The following is a 16,335-nucleotide window of genomic DNA, read 5'->3' on the forward strand; positions in this document are numbered from 1 at the left end:
ATTTGACTATCCTTTTATTGGAGGTGATTGATATTCAACATTTAGTGAAGTTTTGTATTGTGTGTTGAGGATGTAATTAGCTATATGTGTAAACTATCAAACCCTACTAAGATCAAGAGTATCCTAGGAAAGACCCTTAGCATGAAGATTGGTTAGCCTCGAACAAAACAATCATTCATAAGTGGTAATTTCAAATAATGTATTTATTAGAGACCAGAAAGTTAATCTGTATATGGAGTTTTATTGATTGACAAAAGGTCATTCCAACAAAAAATTTGGGGCATTATTTAGTTTTCACATACTTGAAATCTTGCTCAATAACAGGCCCAATCAAATGAACGATTTGAATCACTTGGAATGGCCCAACCATATCAAATACTCATATGGGTGAAAATGTTCCTAATCAATATTAATTATTGGATCATTGACAACAAGCCCTACCATATTAATTGGATCACTGAAAATAGGCTCTACCTTCTTTTATAATGATAATAGGCACCCTACAATATTAATGATTTGGATAACAAGATGTAATCCCAATCATTAAGAAAGGCTCAGATAATTAAAATGAGTCCAATCATATAAATAATTTGGACAATTAAAATAGACCCAATCATATGATCAATTTGTAGCATTCCAAATGGGCTGGGAAGTATTAACAAATTGGATAATTGAAAATGGTCCACCGTGGATGATTCATGTACTAGTCTCTTACATGTGGAAAATTACAATTCAACATCTACCTTGGGATGTATCACGTCAACCAATTAGATTGCTAAAAACGGTTTTGGGTTGGTTCTAATTTTAACATTTTTTTAGTTGGGTCCGCTTAATTTCAACAGTTTCTAAAATTTTCCCTTATTTTCCCAATATTTTTTGAAGATTTTTTCTGTGAAAAGTTTTTTACCAATACAGGTTTTGTATGTTCAATATGCCACATATCTTATCATTTTTGGGATTGGCTGATACTTATAGAAAAACAGTTACTCAAAACCTCATACTTAAACAAAGGGATCTATACAAGGAAGCGGATTTCATCAATCTCTTAGAATTATTTTAGAACTTCTGTGAATTTAGCTTTTAACATTCACCAAGTAAGAATCCATCATCCTTCGCAATATTAGACTATAAATAATTAACAAAATGAGAGGGAAAAAGTGTAGTAACAAGCTCTTCCAATAATGCTTCTAAAGCTGAAAGATAGAATCTATTGACCATCTCTGCCTTTATTACAAGTCAACTTCCTCTACTTGGTGCTCCTCAATCTTTCTCGGCATTTTTTAGCTTGAGTGGGGGTTGTTCAAATAGCGGAGAAAACTAAGATATCCTTGGTTAATTGGAATGGGTCAACGAAGAGTTCAAAGGAACACCCAAATAAAACCTCATCCATGACTGGAGAGAGTGATCGATGTCTTCTTGCAACCACCTTCTTGTGTCGTTGTCTAGAATCCTCCATAAGGTTGGTGGAAACTTGTATGGATAGTAGCTTGTTTAGTAATCCAAGGCCATCCAGAGTCAGAGTTGTTAGAGATGATCAACGCATGATTAAATTTACTTTTTTTTGGGTTGATGTGTGTTAGCTCCTCAAATAGAGGAAAGTTGTTGGCATCAAATAAGTACAAAGATATTTTATTCTAGGATGGGTAGATACAAGTCCTAGGTGGAGGTTAACTCTAGCAATATGATAAGTTGGATCTAGTTTTTATCCTTAATAGTATTAAACTAGGCACTATCTATTTGGATATTACTTTTTTCACAAGTCCTTTGACTAATATGGTCAATTCACTAGCTAAGGGAAGACTTTATAGGTCTTCTCTCTGTATTAGGGACTCTTATCCATTGCCTTCCTAGACTCTTATATATTTTCAACCTTAGGGCTTCTTTAATAATTTTTAGCTTGAACAGTAATGATAATTTTATTAGACTGAAGGAAAAAATGCAAAAAGGAAAGCGGATGGCAAGGTGCCTTAAAATCTATTCAAATTGGCATTCCAATATTTAGACAATGCAAGTTTATGTCTTCCATCTCCATTGGAGGTTCAATATCTTTTCTAATCAATTGATCACTCAGTTTATCTTATCTAATGCAAATTTGCATGGTGTCCTCTCCATAGTACTAAAGCCCATGGTCATATATCCAACATACAAAATTTCACCAATCAAATGGCTAGGGCGTATTGTTCGATGGAACAGAGTTCCTCTCCATCACCCATACAGAGCAAAACCCAATAGCCAAACAACTTGGGACTGGAATCTACTATAATAACTATTGTACGGAATAAGTAAAAAAACAATCAAATGGCTAGGGTATATTGTTCGATGGAACAGAGTTCCTCTCCATCACACATACAGAGTGAAACCCAATAGACAAATAACTAAGGACTGGAATTTACTACAACAATTGTTGTACGCAATAAGTAAAAAAGCAAACCCTTTGGCCCACCATGTTGTGAGTGTAACATCCACTCCATCAATGAAGTGCTGTCTCATTCTCACCATACATATCCAAACTAGCCCAACTATCCAACAATCATGTGGATGGATTGGATGTCACACGCAGAATAAGGTGGCGTCACACACAAGTGTTTCATAGGAATCCCATCCAACAATCAAAATAACTGTTAGATGGGCCCACGTGTGTGAAACATTGGCCCCAGAAGAAATCAACACCGACAATTCATGCTAATCATTGCACAATGCAAATCTATAATCATATTTAACCCATCAAAAGAACCAAACGGAAAAAAGCATTCACGATTCAAACAATTCCAGCATACAAATACCATTTTTATGTTATCTATCAATCGAAAGAAAAGCCTTCCAAAGTAATTTTGAGTGGAAAGATCGTCATGCCCATACCTGTGCTTCACTTCGCAACCATTGGAGTTGGAGGTGCCAAAAACAATTTGATTTTTCAAGAGCTTCTCTTTAGCATTGTTGTTGTAGATGTTGTTGCAGTTCTCAAACTGAACAAATGAGGTTCCAAGCATCATTTAGAATGAGATTGAAGGCATTTAACAAGCTGTAAATCTATAAAGAAGATACATAATAATCAGAAGAACAATGAAAAAATTAGCAATTGAGAGAAAAGAAAAGGCAATAAAGAAATCAAGAATGGGGATTCTATAATTCCGTAGCAAGGGAAAAGCATTTTTTTCTTTGTGTGAGGATGGGAAAATCAAAAGCTAAAGATAGACAGGAGAAGATGAAATGAGGGGAAGAGGATCTGTACCAGCAGGGAAAAAAAAAAAAAAAAAAATTTCTTCTGTTCAAAATTCAAATAAAGAAGTTGAAAATTGGATCAAAGAGGAGTCTTCTTTAATCCATTGGAATTTGGCAAATTGACAACATCTTTGAACAATTTTGTTTAAAGACCGCTTGAAAACCGTTGAATTCTTTGGGGAAATTAATTTAAAAGAAAATTTCAAGATGGAAACATGCAGGTGGATTGAAAAAGGAAAAAAATATTACGGAAAAATCGGTCAATAGCACAGACAAAAGTGAAAAATGAAAAATCAGGGCGATCGGAGCACTCAAGACTAATAATTTCCTTAAATGCACGAGATGTTACTTGTGCTACCAAAAGACGGAGATTTTTAAGGATTAGGACCAGATGGGAAATTACTTGTAGCAACACAACTCAAATTCTAAAATAAAGAGACAGTTGTATAGGTGGTCTGACTCAGACCAGTTCTAACCTAAACCAATATGAATCTAACAATACCAAGTTATATTGGACGATACTTTGAACCATGGGCATGCTTCCATGGCCCATGCCAACTTCCAACTTTGAAAAGAAACAAGTATGTAGAAATAAGTGGACTGAAATGTAGCAAGCTTCCTATGAGGTATGAGTCGTACTGGATGATACTTTGAACCATGGGCATGCTTCCATGGCCCATGCCAACTTCCAACATTGAAAATAAACAAGTATGTAGAAATAACTGGACTGAAATGTAGCAAGCTTCCTATGAGGTATGAGTCGAAAGACTGGCAATGAAGGCTCCACAAAGGAAAGAAATGATTGAATCATTCATAACAAATTTCAAATTAGAAAATCAAATTTCCTCACTGCAGATCTCTAAAGGAAGGAAATAAAAAAGAACGAAAAAAAGAAAAAATAAATAAGAGAAGAGACCCATTCCCTAATTTCCACACCGTCCATCCATTTTTTGGATCATTTTAGAACATGTTCCCAAAAATGAGTCAGATCCAAATCGCTGGTGAACCACACCAAAGGAAACTGTGGTGATTGAATGCCAGCAATTAAATAAATAAGGCCCACTGTAATGTTTATTTACCATCCAACATGTTAATTAGGTCATATAGACCTAACCAAAGGGTGTAGATAAATAATATACATCATAGTGGGCCCCATGGAGTTCACACCATGGTAAAGGGTGCTGAGCTCTCAGTGCACTATCTGAGTCCGGTCAATAAAAATCTTTTAGGAAAATTTAGGGTAATTGTGTAGTAAGGGTGGGATCCAACATTACATACGTTCAAAATCCTCTCCAACCAGCAGGTTAAGTAACCCAATTTTAGCCATAAGGGTGAAAAACCAGATCCATTCATGATTCAAGTGTACCACACGATTGGAAATAATGTATAGGCGACACTCACCCTCCAAACTCTTTTCCTTGGTGTGGCCCAATTGAATCAGTTATTGGGTTGATATTTGGGCCTTGAGCCTAATATGGGAAGAAGCTCCTGGCAATCGGGGTAGATTTCAAATAAAAATCATGGTGGTGACCACTTAAACCATCGTTTGTTTAAGAAAGCACTTTGGGCTCTCCTTGGGTCTGGTTCACGTTAGACCACTACTCTATTCTTTAAAGAAATGAGGTTTCCTAAGCCACTCATGTGTAAGAGAGCCCCATGTGTTTAAGTAGGACGTGTGATCTAATCCATGCATCATATGGGATCAACCACCTAAATGAGGTTTCCTAAGCCACTGATGTGTAAGAGAGCCCCATGTGTTTAAGTAGGACGTGTGATCTAATCCATGCATCATATGGGATCAACCACCCAAATGAGGTTTCCTAAGCCACTGATGTGTAAGAGAGCCCCATCTCGTTGAGTAGGACATGTGTGATCTAATCCATGCATCTATGGGATCAACCACTCCAAAGGACATTCGTAGATGGCCGTATGTGTGGACACCAGAAATATATTTGAGCATATCGGGTGCATAGGATACCCATAGGTGAAATTCTCAAAACTTCCATGGTACTAAGGATCTGCCCTAACGCCGTGACCGAGTGGAAACTATGAGCGCATGAGGCCCTTATACCGTTAGGCCACGACTCCCACTGTTGTGTAGTCGGTTGGGTAGGGGTGTGGCCTTACCTGCCTGGTGTAAGAAGGCATTGTTAGGCTGGGTTTGACCAGCTCGTAAATAGGTCTACTGCCGTCGAGCCTTGTTGGTGATTGACTGTCCACAGGCGGGTAGTGAGGTCTCTTACGCTCGTTTGACTGTGCGGGTCTAAAGAGCTGCAGTCATCCAACAGTGTAATGGACCCTGGTGATTTCCTTATGATTGAAAATGTACTTGATATGTGGATTTGGATATGAGCACTTGCATCACTTCACATCGCATTTGCATCGGCTACTTAAGCCCCTTTATGCATCGCCTTGGCATGGCGCCCAGTACTCATTTCATTGTATTTATAATAAGCCTCGGTAAGGCTAGCGATATTATCATTGATCATGTTTCCCTTCTTGTATCTCCTATTATTCTTCTGTGCACCATTGTCACACACTTTCACTACCCTCTAAGCTTTCTATAAGCTTATGCACGATTGATGTGTGCAGGTGATCCTAGGTCAGTATCGTAGCGGCAGAGCTTGGATTAGAGTTGAGCCGAGGACCCCTAGTGTTGCTGATCTTCCTCCTCCTCCTCTTACTATCTGATGTATTTTCATTCTGCTATATACTTGTAAAAATTCAAATTTATAGTGGATTTTGTGATGTGTCCCTTTGTTATTTTCAAGATTTACTTGATGTGATCTTGGGTATGCTCGTATTAGAAATGGCTATACAGTTATGAAAATCCTCCTTGTGGGATCCCAGGATCGGAACCTGCCTCAGGAGCCTAGAATGGGGTACTGTGGAGGCTGTTGTGGCCAGAACCGGCTATCGGGTTCCTTGTGAGTCTGGTTACCAAGTCTGGGACGTGACAAAAGTAGAGGAGCTTTTCATCTTGTGACAGGCCACTTGAAGTACCGGGAGTTCGGATAAGGATAAGAGACGAAAAAGAGGAAGTGTAACCAAGATTGTTAGCAACAAGAGGAGAAGGGACGAGGACTCAAGCAAGGGTGAGCGCCTGAGCCGAAGGCCCAAAAGTAGATTTTGTTCCAACACTCCTTTAAATGCCACCCCTGAGCAGGCCCTTATGGAAGTCTGGGATAAAAGGATCTTGAGGTGGTCGAACAGGATGAAGACCGATGCAAACAAGCGAGACAAGAGGAAGTACTGTCACTTCCATTGTGACCACAACCACTCCACTGGTGATTGCCTCAACCTAAGGGAAGAAATTGAAACCCTCATCCGCAATGGGCATTTGCAGAAGTATGTTTGCATGAGGAGAGAGGAACACTCAAACAAAGAGCCGAACAACAAAGTAACAGGAGAGATCCACATGATATTCAGCAGGCCTGCTGGAGGAGGGGACTCTAACAGAGCAAGTCGAGCTCATGCTAGGAGCATAAGCGGTAGTAGCTTGGAACACCATCTTTAACCTCACCCACAGACCCCTGAAGGAACAAAGGATGACCCCTTGCAATCCGACATTCGACGAAGATGTTCGAGGAATCCACCACCGGCACGATGGTGCCCTGGTAGTGGCCATGACGATAGCCAATTGCAAAGTACACCGCATCTTAGTGAACATGGGCAGTTCGGCTAATATCCTTTTCACCATCGCCTTTGACAAGATGAGAATTCCAAGATCTCAATTCCGACCCGTTCGAATTCCCTTGCTCGAATCTCTAAGGGGAACATACTGCTCCCAGTTACTGCAGGAGTGGGGCTGTACATTGAGCCGAGTTGAGTTGATGTGGTCTAGGCTCAGCTTGACTTGTACATGCTCTACTCGAGTTCGAGCTCTAGCTTGCCCTCGAGGTCAACATTTGAGCTTAGCTTGTTTGCCAAAGCTTTCATGTCAAGCTCGTGTCGAGCTAGTGGATCGAGTCAAGTCAAGCTTACCCCGAGTCGAGTCGAGCCTGTTCCCACTTCAATTTAATATATTTTTTTTACTAAAAAATACAAATTAAAAGTCAATAATATTAACTCTAAAATGTCTCACATGCCACATTACTAAGAAAAAAAAAGTATCATATATACCTCAAGATACCACATGTTGGTTCTCAACTTCAAATCCAAAGGGCAAAAACACATCACAAAATAAAAAAACTTAAATGAAATTTTAAAAGCTTACATTCCTTCAAGTAGTTTTAGATGCATTTTAGACCTTGTCTTCACTTTCATTCTCATTCTCATACTCTTCAACATCGAAACTGCTACCGCCCCAAACTGGATGCAACCAATCTTGCGTATATATCAATGCTTCAATTGTTTTCGAGGCGAGTGAGCTTCGATACTTATTAACAACCCCACTCCCTGTGCTAAAAACTGATTCTGATGCCACGATCGAAATTGAAATTGATAATATGTCTCGTGCCATTACTGAAAGTCTAGGGTATTCACAAGCTCTTGACTTCCACCATTGCAAAACATCAAAATCATCTTCTTGTAACCTTATGATCGACTCCTTTAAATACTTCTCTACTTCTGATTCAGTTTTTGCGTATCAGTTTCATCTTCGTCTAAAAAAGACAAAGTCATGAAGTCATTTTCCTCTAGTAGAAGTACTACCCGACCCCTTAGATTGAGGAGTAGCTTTTGTACTAGATGTTGCGGCAAAAGCACCAACATATGAAGTGAACAACTCTTTCAACTGCAATGTGAATAATGACGGTCTCTGTTGAAACTCTTTCAGAACAGGAATAAAGTGATCTGAAAACATACTTAACCATTGTCATCTTATACCGTGGATCCATAACAACTGCAATGGCCATTAACAAATGACAATTAGCCCAATACTTATCGAATTTCATTTGCATTCCCAAAGCCATCATTTGTAAAAAATCTAGACCCTCATCAGCATACTTTTTTATAGTGTACATAATGAAAATAATTTCTAGAAAAAACTGATTTCCCGTGGGATACTTATTCCTTGAAAATATCTTTATGTAATCATAAAAAGCTTTGAGAAATTGATGAACATGTTCAACTTTCGTTGAGTCTTCATCACTAGGCACATATGTGTATATTTTATCATGTGTCGCAAATTTAGGGAATGCAACTTCAAATTCCAAAGATGTATCCAACATTTCATAAGTGAATTTCAGCGTGTGCAAACATCCAACTTCAACTTCTTTTTAGATTTCAAATCCAAACAATGAATTATATCATTCCACATGCTCAGTCTTGAAGGTGACCCCCTTATATATTTAATGTTATTTTGTATGTTAACCATCATGAAGTCAATTGCTTTCAGTCCTTATACAATCGAGTTCAGTATGTGGGCACAACATCTGACTTGAAATATTTTACCATCAAAGAATAAATTTCCGGCTGCCTTAAATTGATTACGTAAAACAGAAACCAAAGTATCACCAGAAGAGGCATTATCTAAAGTTATTGAAGAGATTTTCTTTTCGATGCCCTACTCAACAAGACAATTGTAAATGTAGTCAGACATTACCACACCAGTATGAGGAGGAGAAATGTAGCGAAAGTTTATAATCTTCTTTTATAGTTTCCAATTTGCATCAACGAAGTGTGCGGTTAATGATATATATCATTTTCTTTGATTCGATGCCATCTACAAATCTAAAGTCAAACTTATTCTTGATATGGATGTTAGAAGAGCTTTCAAGTTTGCTTTCTCAATCATATACATCTTCATGAACTCTCTTTCCACAGTAAGGCGAGAGGCCTTCTCACATGTGAGATTAAGGAATTTGTAAAATTTCATAAAAACTTTTCTTTCTACCATGCTAAATGGCTTCTCATTAACTATCATCAATCTTGCATACCACTCTTTTAGCTTTTCCGGATCATACTTATAAGTGGAGAGTGTAGCTTGCGAGTTGTTATTTTTAGAAGCGGTAAATGAAAGCAGCTGTTGGACTCCACTCGTCGACGTTCTTAGTCTCTTCACACATTTATCATGATGCATATGATAATGAGTAGTAGAAGAACCATAATGCTTGACGTAAAGAGTTTTACAATACTTGCATCCAACTTTAACCGAACCATCTGGTAGCGTGATCTCATCAAAAAATTTCCATATCACTGATTTTTTTTCCTTCACTAAATCTGAAGTCGTTTCAACTTTGTTTTTCAATATGTCTCCCTCCATGATAAGAGATGTAACTGACGCACCGACACCGGGGGTACTTGAGTTTTCCTCACTAGTCATCTATAAATCAAAAGATAACAAGGATAAGGTAAGATCAATGCTTTTACAGGTTGAAGTAATCAAACAATCACATTTATATGTGTATATATAAATATATAGTACAAAAAATATCGGGGCCCCTCCATAAACTGCAAGACACAAGTGTCTTAAATAGTTCCCTAATAAATAAATCCGTCAGGGTACATACATATAAATAACTATATATTGTTCCTAATTATTTCAAATTTTATTTACTAATTGTCTCTAAATATCTCATATATTCCTACTTGTCTCTATCTAGAGGTGTTAATTGTCTCTATCTCATTCGGTAATATACTATGTACTGTCCTCATACAGTTTACATGTGAGCCAAAATTTTGACAGCATCTCCCCATATTTTCTAGATATATGTAAAATTCAATACTAATTAGTTGCCACATTTAATACATTACACATGGATAGAGGAAATCAATTAGTAAAGAACCACATATCCAGAAAAAATATAGGGAGACACTACCGAAATTCTAACTACATGTAAACTGAAAATGAGGACAACCTAAGTACATGCTATGGTACCGAACTGTCCAAAATGGGACAATTTATGAATCCATAAAGAACAACCATTTTCACTCGAATGACTGTATTTGTTCAATATACATTCTTAAATGAGGGGATACATTGTTAAACCACTAGGTGACTTAAATACTAATTAACAACATTAGTTAACAAAGAATCATAAACATAAACATTTAAAGAACAAATATCGAAATATATAAGAGAAGAAAATATCTGATGGAAATTCAATGTTAAAATTTTGAAATATAGATTAACTTTCTATGGATTGAAGAATAGAATAGCCTACCTAATGGTTTGGATCTTAACTTCAAGTTTTTGAATTGCTTTGAATACACTAGTCAAAAGTTTGAACCATTGCCAGAAGAGGAAATAGATATGACTGTGGCAAGAAAAATAACAAAAAATCAACCACAGAGAGAGAGAGAGAGAGAGAGAGAGAGAGAGAGAGAGAGAGAGAGAGAGAGAGAGAATCTGATGGGTTGTAGTTCTTATGAGTTAATTACAATCACTTGTTCAAAACTCACATATACAGGATGAATGATATCTTTCTCACAGGCTGTGGGGGTCCACCTTGATGATGTTCAAAACTCACACTTATTCAAATATGATGGGTTTTTCTTTCTACATGTTGGATTTCTTTGTAGAAAAGCAGATCTTTCTTTATTCATCTTTCATTGTTCCTAGGAACTAATCTTTTATTGCTTTATGTGAATGATATTATCATTATCAAAATATTTTCTCTTTTATCTTGCTTACTCATCAAATTAAGATCTAAATTTACTGCAAAATATTTAGGCTCTCTTCACTATTTTCTCAGCATAGATGTTATACCCTTGATGAATGTGTTATACATCCATTCCGCCTATCGGTATTCGCCCTTAGTTTAGGACGTTATCCCAAAAATTAAGAAGATCCATATCCAAATCTCACTGAAAAAAGTAGTAAATAGCCATTTAAAACTTTTTATAGGCTTAAAAGAGTCTTGGATCAAGCTGATCTTTGCATTGTCACTTCATCAAGGGGTTAGATGGAGTTTAATCACCTAGTTCCTTATATTTGCTTAAATTTTCGGACCACATCCTAAAATGAGCTGATAAAATGAATGGACAACATGGATATACAACACATCATCAAGGTGGTGACGTAGGGATGAACGTGATGAGGTCGATTATCGTCTTCCTCAAGGATAACTACTCCGAATCCATGAGCTTCTCTGGACTCACAGAGACTTCTCGAATACACGAGGAAAAAGAGCAAGAAAATAGAAATAAATTCTAATAAATTTGAAATTTAATTGATTAATGAAATAAATGAGTTCACAACCCTTTAAATAGGGGTACCAAGAAATGAGAGAGAAATCGGAAGCAAACTACAACTAAAGCTCCTAGAAATTCGTAACTTACTATAAATAGTAAATTTACTTTTTATGGTAAGTTTCCTATGTGGATTAACCATGTTATTCTCCTAATTATTCTAAGCACTTTTCATGTTGGACACAACTCCTAACGCCCAACGGATGAAGAGTTATAATCAAACTAAAACTTACTATAAATAGTAAAAATGAAATTAAACATGGAATTCGGCCATCGATATGATGGAATCTCACAAATTCGGCATGGGTAATCTAGTATAGCCAGTTTGGTTAGCTAAAGTAGCTCGTCCTACCCCAAAATCATATACGGTGCGTCGAGTAACTCATTCCAGTTTGCGAGATATGCCTGTTTTAAGGTTCTGACGGTCTTAATGACTTCTGCTTCTAATCGGGCCTTCTCTGATCCATCTTGGATATGAAAGTGTCTGTGACCCACTTTACATTAGTCTCCTCCACTTTAAAAGAACTCATCTGGAGTTCTCGTGCTACTTCGGATCATGATACTCGATCTGGTGCACTATACTGATACGCGGATCAAAAGTTATGATCAATTTACGGTCCGCCTTCTTTTGGTCCAACCATACTTGGAATGTATCTGTGACATGTTCTGCATCAGACCCCTCCGCTTGGAAAAAAGTCATCCTCGAGTTACTCAAGGGACTTGATTCATGATTCTGAGATAACTTTTGATGCCGATGTTTATTAATCATTTTCTTGTATTTGACATTAAGCTCTTAAGTTGACACAATACATGCACTTATGCTTTCCTTGATTTGATTAATATCGATCAGTTCCTTTACTTCTACCTTCAAGATCTCACATTCCTTCTGATAATGTGGGCAATTAGACAAACTTATCCCTGTGACAAGATCAATGTGGTTTTGTATATCTTGTATGGGAGGCAATTTATTAGGGAGTTCATCGAGCACAATCGCCTTAAACCCCTGCAACATTGGTTTAAAATCCCCTTGGATGTTCATAGGCTCCATATATTCTTTCTTTTCAACTAATGGATATATATCTCTTGTTTCCTCAGATTGTTTAACAAAAGTCTATTCAGTTGTGAGAAATTGTTCCTCAACTTTAGAAGTCGTGGGTTGGTTCTCCGCTCTCACAAGGAGGAGGCCAATCTTTCTACCATCTTCAATAAATTTAAATACGTTATCCTGATCTCTATGCATAGCAATAACATTAATATTATTTTGCCATGGTTGACCAAGTAACGTATGACAAACTTCCATGCCAACTACGTCACAAAGTACTTGATCCTTATAATTTTTACCAATTGAAAACGAGATAATATATTGTTTGGTTACCTCTATTTTGTTGACCTCCTTAATCCATCTAATCGTGTTCGAAGATGGATGTTTTTCTGTTTTCAGTTGTAGCTTTTCCACCATTATTTTTCACATGAGATTCTCACTGCTCCTGACATCGATGATCACATTACAGACTTTTTGGCTTACAGTGCATCCCGTTCGAAAGATGTTGTCTTGCTGTAATTCTATTTCTATATTTGACATGTATAACGGTTTCCTCATGATCAAAGTGGTAGCCTGCGATTTACCATCATCTAATGGTGGTTTGCAGAAATCGAGGTTGTGTTGTATAGCGACCATGGGCAGTTGAGCATCACTTTGAGTTCAGGGCGGAATTAGTGCATCCACAATACGATTGAGGGTTGTTTGCAGCCTTCGCATAGTCAACTGGCTCTCCTGGTGGAAAGCTTCCATTTTTTTCGAAAGATAACGAATCCCTGGATCACCGTCCACAGGATTTTTGTTCATACCTTTGTTGTTTGCCATCAACCCGAGAGGAATCCTCGCTTTGATACTAGTTGACGCAAGGAAGAACGTGATGAGGTTGATCACCATCTTCCTCAAGGATAACTACTCCGAATCCACGAAGCTTCTCTGAACTCCTCACAGAGACTTCTCAAATCCACGAGGAAAAAGAGAAAGAAAATAGAAATAAATTCTAATAAATTCAAAATTTAATTGATTAATGAAATAAACGAGTTCACAACCCTTTAAATAGGGGTGTCAAGCAATGGGAGAGAAATTAGAAGCAAACTATAACTAAAGCTCCTAGAAATTTGTAACTTACTATAAATAGTAAATTTACTTTTTATAGTAAGTTTCTTATGTGGATTAACCACGTTATTCTCCTAATTATTTTAAGCTCTTTTCATGTTGGACACAACTCCTAAAGACCAACGGATGAAGAGTTATAATCAAACTAAAACTTACTATAAATAGTAAAAACAGAATTAAACATGGAATTTGGCCTTCGATATGATGGAATCTTGCAAATTTGGCGTGGTCAACCTGGCATAGCGGGGTTAGTTGGCTCAAGTAGATGTCCTGCCCAAAACCATATATGGTGTGTTGAGTAACTCATTCTAGTTAGTGAGATATGCCTGTTTTAATGTTCTGACTGTCTTAATGACTTCTGCCTCTGATCGGGCCTTCTCTAATCCATCTTAAAAATGAAAGTGTCCGCGACCCGCTCTACATCAGATGGGCCCCACAGCAAGTGTAACAATCCAGGTAACACCTCACCTAAGGTTGTGAACATGCTACAGAGTTTACTGCATTTCACTTCCAGTGGAATTGGTTTAGCTAAACACAACTGAATCCAAATCCACATTGATTTAGAGACCTAAATGGGTGGCATGGGTGTCGTTGATGGGTCAGTTGGCTAGAAATTTCCAATAGACTTGGGCTCAAAAGCCTAATAAATTAGTGAAAAAACTGGCCCCATATCCAGTCTCAAGTCCCATTCCTTGGACTCAGATTCTGAGTGACCACGGACTGGAGTAAGCCATCCATAGCCTTCAGCTATGGATTGGGTCTGGTTGGGTTGGGCTGAAGCTTGGATGAATTTTTTAAGTGGGTCTAGTTTCCATGATGATGATGGACGATTCTGATCATCATATCATCTCTGCAGGTGGGCTTGGAAAACACAAATATCACTAAACTTTTGTGGCCTCAAGAAGTTTTAATGGTAGGTGTTCTATCACAATTGTTTCCTGTGGTGTGGTCCACATGAGATTTGAATCTTCTTCATTTTTGGGCTCATGCCCTAAAATGATATGGAAAAACAAATAGAGGGTACAAAACACATACATCACAGTGGGCCCCACAAATCACGGATCTATGATCCCACTAAAAGCTCACATTGTTTTAGCGCTTGCAGCTGCAACTGTCATAAAATGTACTTTTGCCCATTGAATGCCTACCCCATTTTTGTTCCCCAGCCAACCAATCAGATGTTTGAAATGATATGATCCAGGCCAACCAAATGGAAGCGGATTGTGTAGTGAGGAGCTCACCACGATATACCATGTGTGGATGTTCTGTGGGGCCACCATGAGGTATGTATTTTATCTACCCATTTTTCTAACTAATTATAAGATTTGAACCCAAAATTGAAGTATATCCAAAGCTCGAGTGGACGACACCACAAGAAAGGAATTCAACGCCCGCTGTTGAAAACTTCTTAGAACTATAGAAGCTTTGGGTAAGCTGGTTTTCCCTTCATCCATCTTATGAGCAGGTTGGATGACAAACAAACATCACTGTGGGCCCTAGAAAAGTTTCAACCGTGGATGTCATTATCCCCACTGTTTTCTATAGTGTGGACCACCTGAGTTTTCAATATGCTTAGAGGCAATTAACCGTTCTATGGTTAAGCTTTCTTTCATGCGGGTTATACGGTTTAGCTTCTGCAGGACAACCCTATACATGAAAGTATTATAAACAAGCCTTTTGCCCTATCCACAATTTATATGGAGTTTTCATTACAGTCTTACTCGGAACTCTATTTAAGATATGCACATTGTTTTTAACGCAGCACATTATTTTCAATGCATCACCTTATAAAGATTCTAGTAATGTTGAATTACTAATCATAAACTACACCATGTCCTTTAGGGTGAGATTATACCTTTCTGCTATACCATTTTTCTCTGGGGTACCAGGCATGGTATACTATGTGAAGATGTCATGATCTTGTAGATATCAAATGAATGGCCCTAGATTATACCCAGATTCGTCATACCTTCCGTACTACTCACCACCTTGCTTAGATTTAACGACTTTTATCTTTCTATCGAGTTAATTCTTGACTTGAGACTTATATATCTTAAATGTATCGAGGTCATCTGACTTATCATTAATAAGGTATAAGTACCCGTAACGAGAGTAGTCGTCTATGAAGGTGATAAACTACTTCTGCTCATTCCAATATACTATAGGGAATGGTTCGCGGATGTCTATATGAATCACTTCCAAGAATCATATGCTTCTAGTGGCACACTTTTTCCTGTTTCTAGTCTATTTACCTTTAATGAAATCTATGCAGACCCTAAAGTCTAAAAAGTTTAGAGAGTGGAGAATTCCTTTAGGCATAAGTCTTTTCAATCTCTCACGAGAGATGTAGCTTAATCGCCTGTGCTACGACATGGAGAAATTTTTATAGTCCAAACTTCGCTTGATGCTTTAAGTATTTCCATGTGAGGAGTTAATGCGGTAGACATGTGAAACATGCAAATTTAGTTGATAAATGTTATTAACTAAACTGCCAAGACCAATTACAATTGAATCATAGTAAATACTCAAATTTTCATTTCTAAATTTAAACTCATAACCATACTTGTCTAAAAAAGAAATGAAAACTAAATTATGCCTTATATAATGCACACAAACAGTATTTACTAGATCAAGAAAGTGTCCCAATGATAACCTAAGCATACATACTCTAATAGCTTCCACATTTAGTCTAATGTTATTCCCCATATAGATCGTTTTTTCTTTTTTTTTTTTTTTTACATTAGTTGGTGTCTAACTTTAGAGCATATCATGCATGGAATTACATATGTGAATAGTTGCACTAGAGTCTATCCACTAGGAGTCTATGA

This window comes from Magnolia sinica, chromosome 9 (genome assembly GCF_029962835.1).
Source record: "Magnolia sinica isolate HGM2019 chromosome 9, MsV1, whole genome shotgun sequence".
In the NCBI taxonomy this organism is placed as follows: domain Eukaryota; kingdom Viridiplantae; phylum Streptophyta; class Magnoliopsida; order Magnoliales; family Magnoliaceae; genus Magnolia; species Magnolia sinica.